Source organism: Mastomys coucha, unplaced genomic scaffold (genome assembly GCF_008632895.1).
Source record: "Mastomys coucha isolate ucsf_1 unplaced genomic scaffold, UCSF_Mcou_1 pScaffold15, whole genome shotgun sequence".
Taxonomy (NCBI): Eukaryota; Metazoa; Chordata; class Mammalia; order Rodentia; family Muridae; genus Mastomys; species Mastomys coucha.
In genome coordinates, this window is record NW_022196897.1 from 57614392 (window position 1) to 57622430 (window position 8039).

An 8039-nucleotide genomic window follows, 5' to 3' on the forward strand; every position below is an offset into this window, starting at 1 on the left:
GAGGGAGGGAGGGAGGGAGGAAGGGAGGGAGGGAAGGAGGAAGAAAGGGAGGGGGAGGGTAGAAGAGAAAGAGACACAGAGCCAAAGAGAAAGGGAGGCTTAGATTTAAGTCGATTCCAGATGTAATTAGGTTAACAACCAAGATTAGCCATCAAGTGGGGCCAGAAGTAGGAGTGGCGTTAAGAACCCAGAGACCTGGAAGCCAGTGATGTTTTTCTCACTACTCACTTCCCTGCCCCTTGGTGCCTCACAGGCTTATACATTCACACTGCCTACTAAAGAGCCTTTTGAACTTGACACCGCCCACCTAGCCATCCATTCTTCTGCTACTGTCTTAGTCCAAGCTTTTATTGTCTCCCTTCTAGATTATTGCAACAGCTTTCTGACTTTTCTTTTCAGCTCTTTCAGTACAGCTGCCATGGCACCAGATCTGAGCATGCTTTTCCACTTCAAAATTCTTCCAGGGCTTCTCAGAAGTGAAGGGTTAAAGTTCACACTCTTTAGCACTCTGATTTGCTCTTATCTTCTTTATCTTATCCTCTATTGCCTGTCTTTCCAGTTTTACCTTCGGCTCATGGAAATCCCACACCAGAGTCACTACAGCTGCCAAACAGGTTAGATGTGATTTCAGTTCCCTCAAGGTCTCTGTCTTCCAGCTCTCTTCCTTGGCTAACCCACTATCCAAAATTCATTTCAAGTCTTCTTTGCTTTGGAAACCTTTTGGGAGTATGCTTGCTTGTTTGTTTGCTTGTTTGTTTTTTTGTTTGGTTGGTTAGTTTTTGAGATAGGGTCTAGCTGTCCTGGAACAGACGTGGCTGGCCTCAAGCTCACAGAGACTCGTTGGTCTCTCTCCCAAGTGCTAGGCTTAAGGGCATGTGCTGCTATGCCTGGCTGGAATTTTAATTTACATAGTATTATAATCCACCAATTTTCCATCTTGTTTTTATCACTCACATTAAAGCATGAGCAATTTTCCTGTTTGCCAAGGTGCTTCTCATAATTATCATTTAACACGAGTTATTAAATCCTCTATCTCCTCAGCTAGCACAGAATGCTGCCTATAACTCTTACTACATCACTTACCACTTCATTTTATAATTGTTTTTTTATATATCCACCTCCCCTATTTGGCCCTGAGTCCCTTGAGGATACAGACTTTGGCTAAATTTATTTCCATATCCAGCACAGAGCGTGGAAATTCACTAAATGAAAATGAATAATGGTGGTTGTGTTAGTGCAATGGGGTTATGGGTAATTTTTTTCCTGTTTTAAATTGTTCAACCCAAATCCTGGGATTAAAAGTGTGTACCAGCCTGGCTGCTGTGGCACACACTTTATTCCCAGCACTTGGGAGGCAGAGGCAAGCAAAGGGAGGCAGAGGCAGGCAGAAGACCTCTGAGTTCCAGGCCAGCCTGGTCTACAGAGTGAGTTCCAGAATCTTAGAAACTGTCTTCAATTCTCAACACCCATTGCTTTCCACAGCTACAAAGTTACATGGGGAAACCCTGAGTGGAAAGAAAAAAAAACAAAAAACAAAACTATGTATAGTTATTCAGAGGACTATACAAGAACACCCAGCTTTGACAGTTTATTGTTTGTTTTTATTGTGTTTTGTTGTTTTCTTTTTTTAAAGAAGAGGATTTTAAAAACACATTTTTGGCGGTTTTATATTATCTTTCTTATTTTAGGTGATTTTTGACTTGTAAAATATCTTGACTTTCAATTTTGTGGCATGCACAGATACACAGTGAAGAAAGACCAGAGAAGCATTTCTCTCAGGACTTTTCTAGCATATATTGTCAAGCCTAGTTAAAAGTTAACTCAGTCCTTGACTTACAAGTCCTCCAGGGAGTGCTGTGGTGGTTGCTCCTAGGGTTTAAACCACTACCTGTATTTGGCTCTGGAACTCAGTGTTCTGTGGTCTTCATACCTGATCAACTATGCTAGCTCAGTCCTCTCGCCTCCTCTTCTGGGTCTATAAACAGTCACAGTATTTTGTTCCCATCAATCGTGTTTCTCACCCTGGGCTGCATATTAGAATTTCCCAAGAAGCTTTGAAGGTAGACTACTACCAAAGCTGGGTCTAGTAACTCAGGCTTGGGAACTCCACTCCTTCGGAGGTCACAAGTTCAAGGCCGGCCTGAGCTGCAAAAATGAATTCAGAGGCTGACTTAGTGAGACCTTGTGTCAAAGTCAGAAGTAAAAAGAAGGCTGTGGATACAGTTCAGTGGAGAACACCGACCTGGCTTGCACTGTGCTCTGAGTTCAGTCCTTGGCGTCACACACAAAAAACAAACAGAGATACAGGAAGGAACTGAGAATTACACCGAGGCTTGAATATATATATATATTCATATATATATATGCAAAAATTAGTTCAAGATTTCTGTCTCTAGCCCAGAACTCTATTTGAGGATCCAACCTCAAATATCTACCTGCTTCTCATCAGCGTCTTTTGGTTCCTCTAATGAATGCTATATCTGAAATTCAACACTTGCTTGCCCCCGCCCCCTTTCTCTGTATGTGAGCCCATCATTTAGTATCTGCTTATACCAGGATCTTAGAAACTGTCTCCCATTCTCAACATCCTTTGCTTTCCACAGCTAAGTACATCTTAATCTGTTTTGTTCTATTTTGAAACAGAGTCTGGCTGAATAGTCCTTGCTGGCTGGAACTTGCTATGTAGCCCAGGCTGGTCCCATGCAATCCTCTTATCTTAAACTCCTGAATTATGGGGAAAGTAAATGTTCTGCTTCCTGTAATGAAAAGTGCCTTCTAGTCTCTGCTACTTTGGAGCCTGAGGCAAGAAGATCTCTTGATCCTACCAGTTTGAGAGCACTGTCAGCAAAATAGTGAGACCCTGCCTAAAACTGTTTCTGCTAGGATGTGTAGCTCAGTGAAAGATACTTCTCTAGTGTCTGTAAGAGGCATACAGACACTTCTGTAGTGTCTGTAAGGGATAAAGGAGACATATAAGGACTAGAGTTCAGATCCTCAGAACACAAGTAAAGCTGAGTGTGCGAGCATGTGCCCGTTATCCCAGCTCACTTGTGAGATTGGAGACAAAGTCAGAAGGATCTCCCAGAGTTCACAGACCAGCTAGCGTGGCACATGCAATGGTGACCAACAAGAGACAGTGCCTCAAACAAGGTAGAAGGTGAACACTGACAGGCAAGCTTGTCCTCTGACCTCTACATGTGCACTGTGTCAAATGAGTGTCCCCCATTACATACACACATAAGAATAAATATGAGAAAAGAGAAGGGGGAGTAGGAGAGGGATGAAGAAAGTAATAATAAAATAAGAGAAGTAGAAAATTGAAAGAGAGATAGAGATAACAGAGGGAGACAGAGACAGAGAGACAGAGAAGGACCAAAATTGAAACAACTCTGGTCATCAAAAACAGACATTACCATTTTGCCTAAAGCATGACTCTTACAAGCTGTTGCAAATACAGCTTTTTTTAGGGTCAAGGTTGTTACTGAATAATGAATGTGGAAGGGTTCATTACTAAAGCTACATTGCGTTTTTTAAACAAACATATTTTTGTATTGATAGCATCAATGATTTATTATCAGTTAGCTTTTTGAATGCTCACTGTCTGTAGTGTGTTTGTAAATATTCTCTAGTGTGACATAATAACTCTAGAGGATGGTACCTTTGTTATCTCCATTTACAACCAGAGAGCCAATGCTAAGCAGGATTAGGGAGCTCATCCAAAGTCCACCAGAAGTGAAACCCAAATCCTCTGAAGGTCAAAGTGCATTCATTCTCTCGGCAGCTCTGCATCCACCTTTTCCTTTCCACTCCCACAGATATGTCTTTCTGTGTCTGGAAGGATGCCATGGCCTTTCAGTAATGTCAGTGCTGGAGCCGACCACGTGACTAACTTCTCGTGTTCATCCTGGCTCTCTTTCCTCTTCACTGCGTCAGCATGAGCTGAAAGTCTTGGCTGAAGATATTCCAGCAGCATCAGTAGTAATGGAGGCTCAAGAGGATACAAAACCAGAGGTCAAATAGTGATTGAGATAGCGAGGGACCTGAGCTCTAAATTTGCCTAAATGCAGTCAAACAAAGCTACTGTGATGTTTATTGCTTATACTAATTGTATTAAACATTTACAGACTTATTAAACAGAAGAATCATAAGCATGAGTTTAGGCTTTGGGTCACTTTTCTGGCTTGGGTTATCAATTTAACTTAACATTATCAACACAGTCTTACTTTTCAAGTCTTACGGCCTTTTATGCTGATGACTTAAATTTTATATATACTTCTTTATTACATTGGCTAAGTCAGTGCATTTTCAGTAAAGTAACTTTGAATGGATCTTTTCAAGGCACCTACTCTAGTTATTGCTTTTTATAGACCTGTCATCAGCAGATTTGAAGACCATTCTAATATTTATTGTTACACATGAAAGGGTCCATATAAAAAGATATGGACAGCAGATATCAACTGGATTGGAAAGTGGGCAACTCTGCTGTGACTATAAGCACAGATAGAGTGAATGGTAGGACCAACTTGTTCCTTGATAACTTCCATTGTCATGACAAAGCAAACTTCCATTGTCTTGACGAAGCATCCCTTTCTCTAATTCTAAATCATGGGGCACCATTTTACTCCCAAACAAAGATTTTCTTTTAGTTATTTCAAAGATCTAGTTTTTCATAATCTAGTAGTTGAGAGAATCAGACAGGCATGAGTTGGCATCTTGGTGAGGAGGCAAAAGAGGATGGAGAAGCTACAAATTCACCTTACCCCTAAGAACCCCCATCTGTCTAAACCTTTAAAATAGACTCTTTATTGCCGTGTTTCTCCACCTCTGGCTTGAAGTGGAAATCTCTGGGTTTTTTTGGAGACTCAGTTGTGTCATGTGATGTTTTCATCTTGTGAGAGGATGTTTTCCCGAAGCAGACACGTGAGAGGTCATGTGATATTTTGTTGGAGCGGATGCTTTAGAGGGTGGGTGATGTTTGGGAAGAGTATAAATGGAACCCCACAGACAGTGAGAAGACGCTCTTACATTGCAATGCCATGTGCCGCTTTGCTGATCTTCACTGGTCTTTGCTGGTCTTTGCTGGTCTTCACTTCATAGATAGAAACTTTCTAAAGAACTTGTGGTATTATGGCTGATTCTTTATGCTTCCATTGACTTGTACCGAATTGATGAAGCCTTGCACTTTCTGCTGACGAGAGTTGCTGCTACTGATTTGTGTTTGGTGTTTGCTATTGGACTGGACTGTCACTACTGATTCATATTTGGTGTTTGCTACTGGATTGAAGTGTTGGTGTCCTGACAATGATGAGTGGAGTCACTCCCCCACCCAAAAAAACTACTTCTAAACAAGCCCACAATCCCACCTTTTCCTATGAACCTTCTTTTCCTGTACATCTGGTCGGTGGGCTAGAAGGGAGATTGAAGCATTCAAGAACCCTAAATATAGTAGATTTAGAGAAAAATCTAAGCTTACACTGAATGGAAGCCCCTTTGGGGTTACATATCAGCTATTTGCATTATGACTCATAACAGTAGCAAAATTACAGTTATAAAGTAGCAATGAAATCATTTTATGATTGGGGGTCTCCACAGCATGAGGAACTGTATTAAAGGGTTGCAGCATTAGGAAGGTTGAGAACCGAGAATCTAACACTTTTATTTCATTTGATAAAGAAAGGAGTGAGAGAAAGAGGATTAGACAAAAACAAGCCAACACAACTTGTTCTATATGCCAATTTCATTATTCACAGGTAAGGAATACTTAGAGGAGCCACTGCCCAGGAAGAGAACGTGTCTGCCTTCAGTGTCCAAAGAGGTAGTTCTTGTCATAGAAACTCAGATGCTGAGATGACAGGATCTTTCACAGAGTTGTTTGGTCCATGCAACACTTCTCCTTGGATATGAGGGATCATGTAAAAAAAACCATATGATGAGTGCTTATAAACCCAGTGCTGGGGAGGGCCAACAGGTAGACTGGGGGGGGGAAGGGGGATGTCTGTGACTAGTCAGCCTTGCTGAGTGGGAGAGCCCTAGGCCAGTTTTGTCTCAGAAACAAACCAACCAAACAAAAAACTGGGTGATTCCTGAGGAACGACACCTGAGGTTATCCTCTGTTCTCTACATACCTGTGCACACATGTGTACACACACACACACACACACACACACGCACACACACAAATGAACCTACAGACACAGACATAGAAAAAAAAGAATGGGCCATTATTTGGACAAAGATTTGAAAGTAAATTCTTAGTAATGTAAATTCTACAAATGAGTCACTTGTCATGTTAGAGGGAGTGTGTGGGCATGGAAACATAGGTAGGAGGAAGCAATTTTGGCTTTAACATGAAGTTCAAAGTTAGAGAAGACAAATTCAGGAGATACAGCACTGGAAGACTAATGAAAATGTCTGCAAGTTCAGAGCTCAGGCCTTGCAAACAGGGTTAGCTCTGATCACAAAGAGTGAGGGCTTGAAGGGAGGGCGAATTCAGAATAGGCAAAACTTCAGGCATAAGGACCTTTCTGTTTGGACTAGAACTGAAACAAGAAAGGCTTGCCACTGGTTCTGTTGTTTTCACAGAAACTGGAAGGATTAATGTCTGCAGCAAAATTTGCTACTGCTTTCATAATCTTGAAACAAGACTTCAAAGTCTGTGATGTGAAAACCTCGCCACCGAGATCCTGAAATGATCAGAATCGAAAGGGAAGGGAGTGCTGATCTGTGTGTGGTGACTTTGATTGGCGTGAATCCCCTTGAGCATGGAATTAAGCGATGTGGTGAAAATGTTAAGTCCCTGAGCATTTCGTGGCATCGGTGAAACCTAAAATGAAGAAAACTGAACCAGGCCTTGAACCCTATCGTAGTGAGGTAATGTCCCTGATTCTGGAGCATGGTGGCATCATCTAGTCCCCCCATGTCCATCAGTTGGCTTTCCTCCCATCCTTATACATATTGATTCATGATCCCCCCCCCCCCCCCCCCCCCCCCCCCCCCCGTCTTGTCAAGCCAGTTCATCTCCTTACAGCTTTGAAAGCTCACTCTCTGGCCCAATGAGGCTAGCTCCTAGCGTCTCACATAAGCTGAGCTCCTAGAGAAAACTCCCTTTAGTCTTAACAAACTCAAAGCTAGTACTTGAAAGTAAAGGGGGTTAGAACAATATAACACTTAGATACAGCACATGAACTAGCAATGGATCTCCCCCCGGCCCCCGCCAAAGAATATTATTAACTTATTAAATCTCTAAACCAAAGGTATGTGGGATTTCTTTTTATCCTTCTGCAATTTATCTGTAATTTATCTGCTTAAATCACTTCTATTGAGTAGTTTCAAAATAAGTTTAAAAACCTGCCCCGTTCAGACACATCAAACTTTGGATACACAAAAAAAAGTAAACAAAACACTTATATTGTCTTAGTTTCTTTTCCTGTTACTGTGATAAAATCCGCTGATGAAAGCAACTTAAGAGAAGAAGCAACAGTTTAATATAGGAAGTCAAGATGGTAGCAAGTTATAATAGGCTCAGACTACAGTCTATCAGATCATGGTGGGGAAGGCAGAAGGGCAGGGCCTAAAGCAGCTACTTACATTACATCCACAGTCCAGCACAGAGAATAATGAGTTCATGCATGCTTGCTAGAACTGAATTTACCTTTTCCCTTGCTATACGGTCCAGTATCCCCTGCCCACGGAATGGTCTTGCCCACAGTGGGCAGGACTTCCCAAAACAATGAATGTAATCAGGATAAGCCACCAAACACCCACAATCCAACCTGACATAAACATCTCTCACTGAAACCTTCTTTCCAGGTGACTGTAGTATGTCAAGTTGACAAAGTAACCACACCATATGTGTACTGGCTAGTTTTGTGTGTCAACTTGACACAGGCTGGAGTTATCACAGAGAAAGGAGTTTCAGTTGGGGAAGTGCCTCCATGAGATCCAGCTGTGGGGCATTTTCTCAACTGCCCTTTGTGGGTGGTGCCATGTCTGGGCTGGAGGTCTTGGGTTTTATAAGAGAGCAGGCTGAGCAAGCCAGG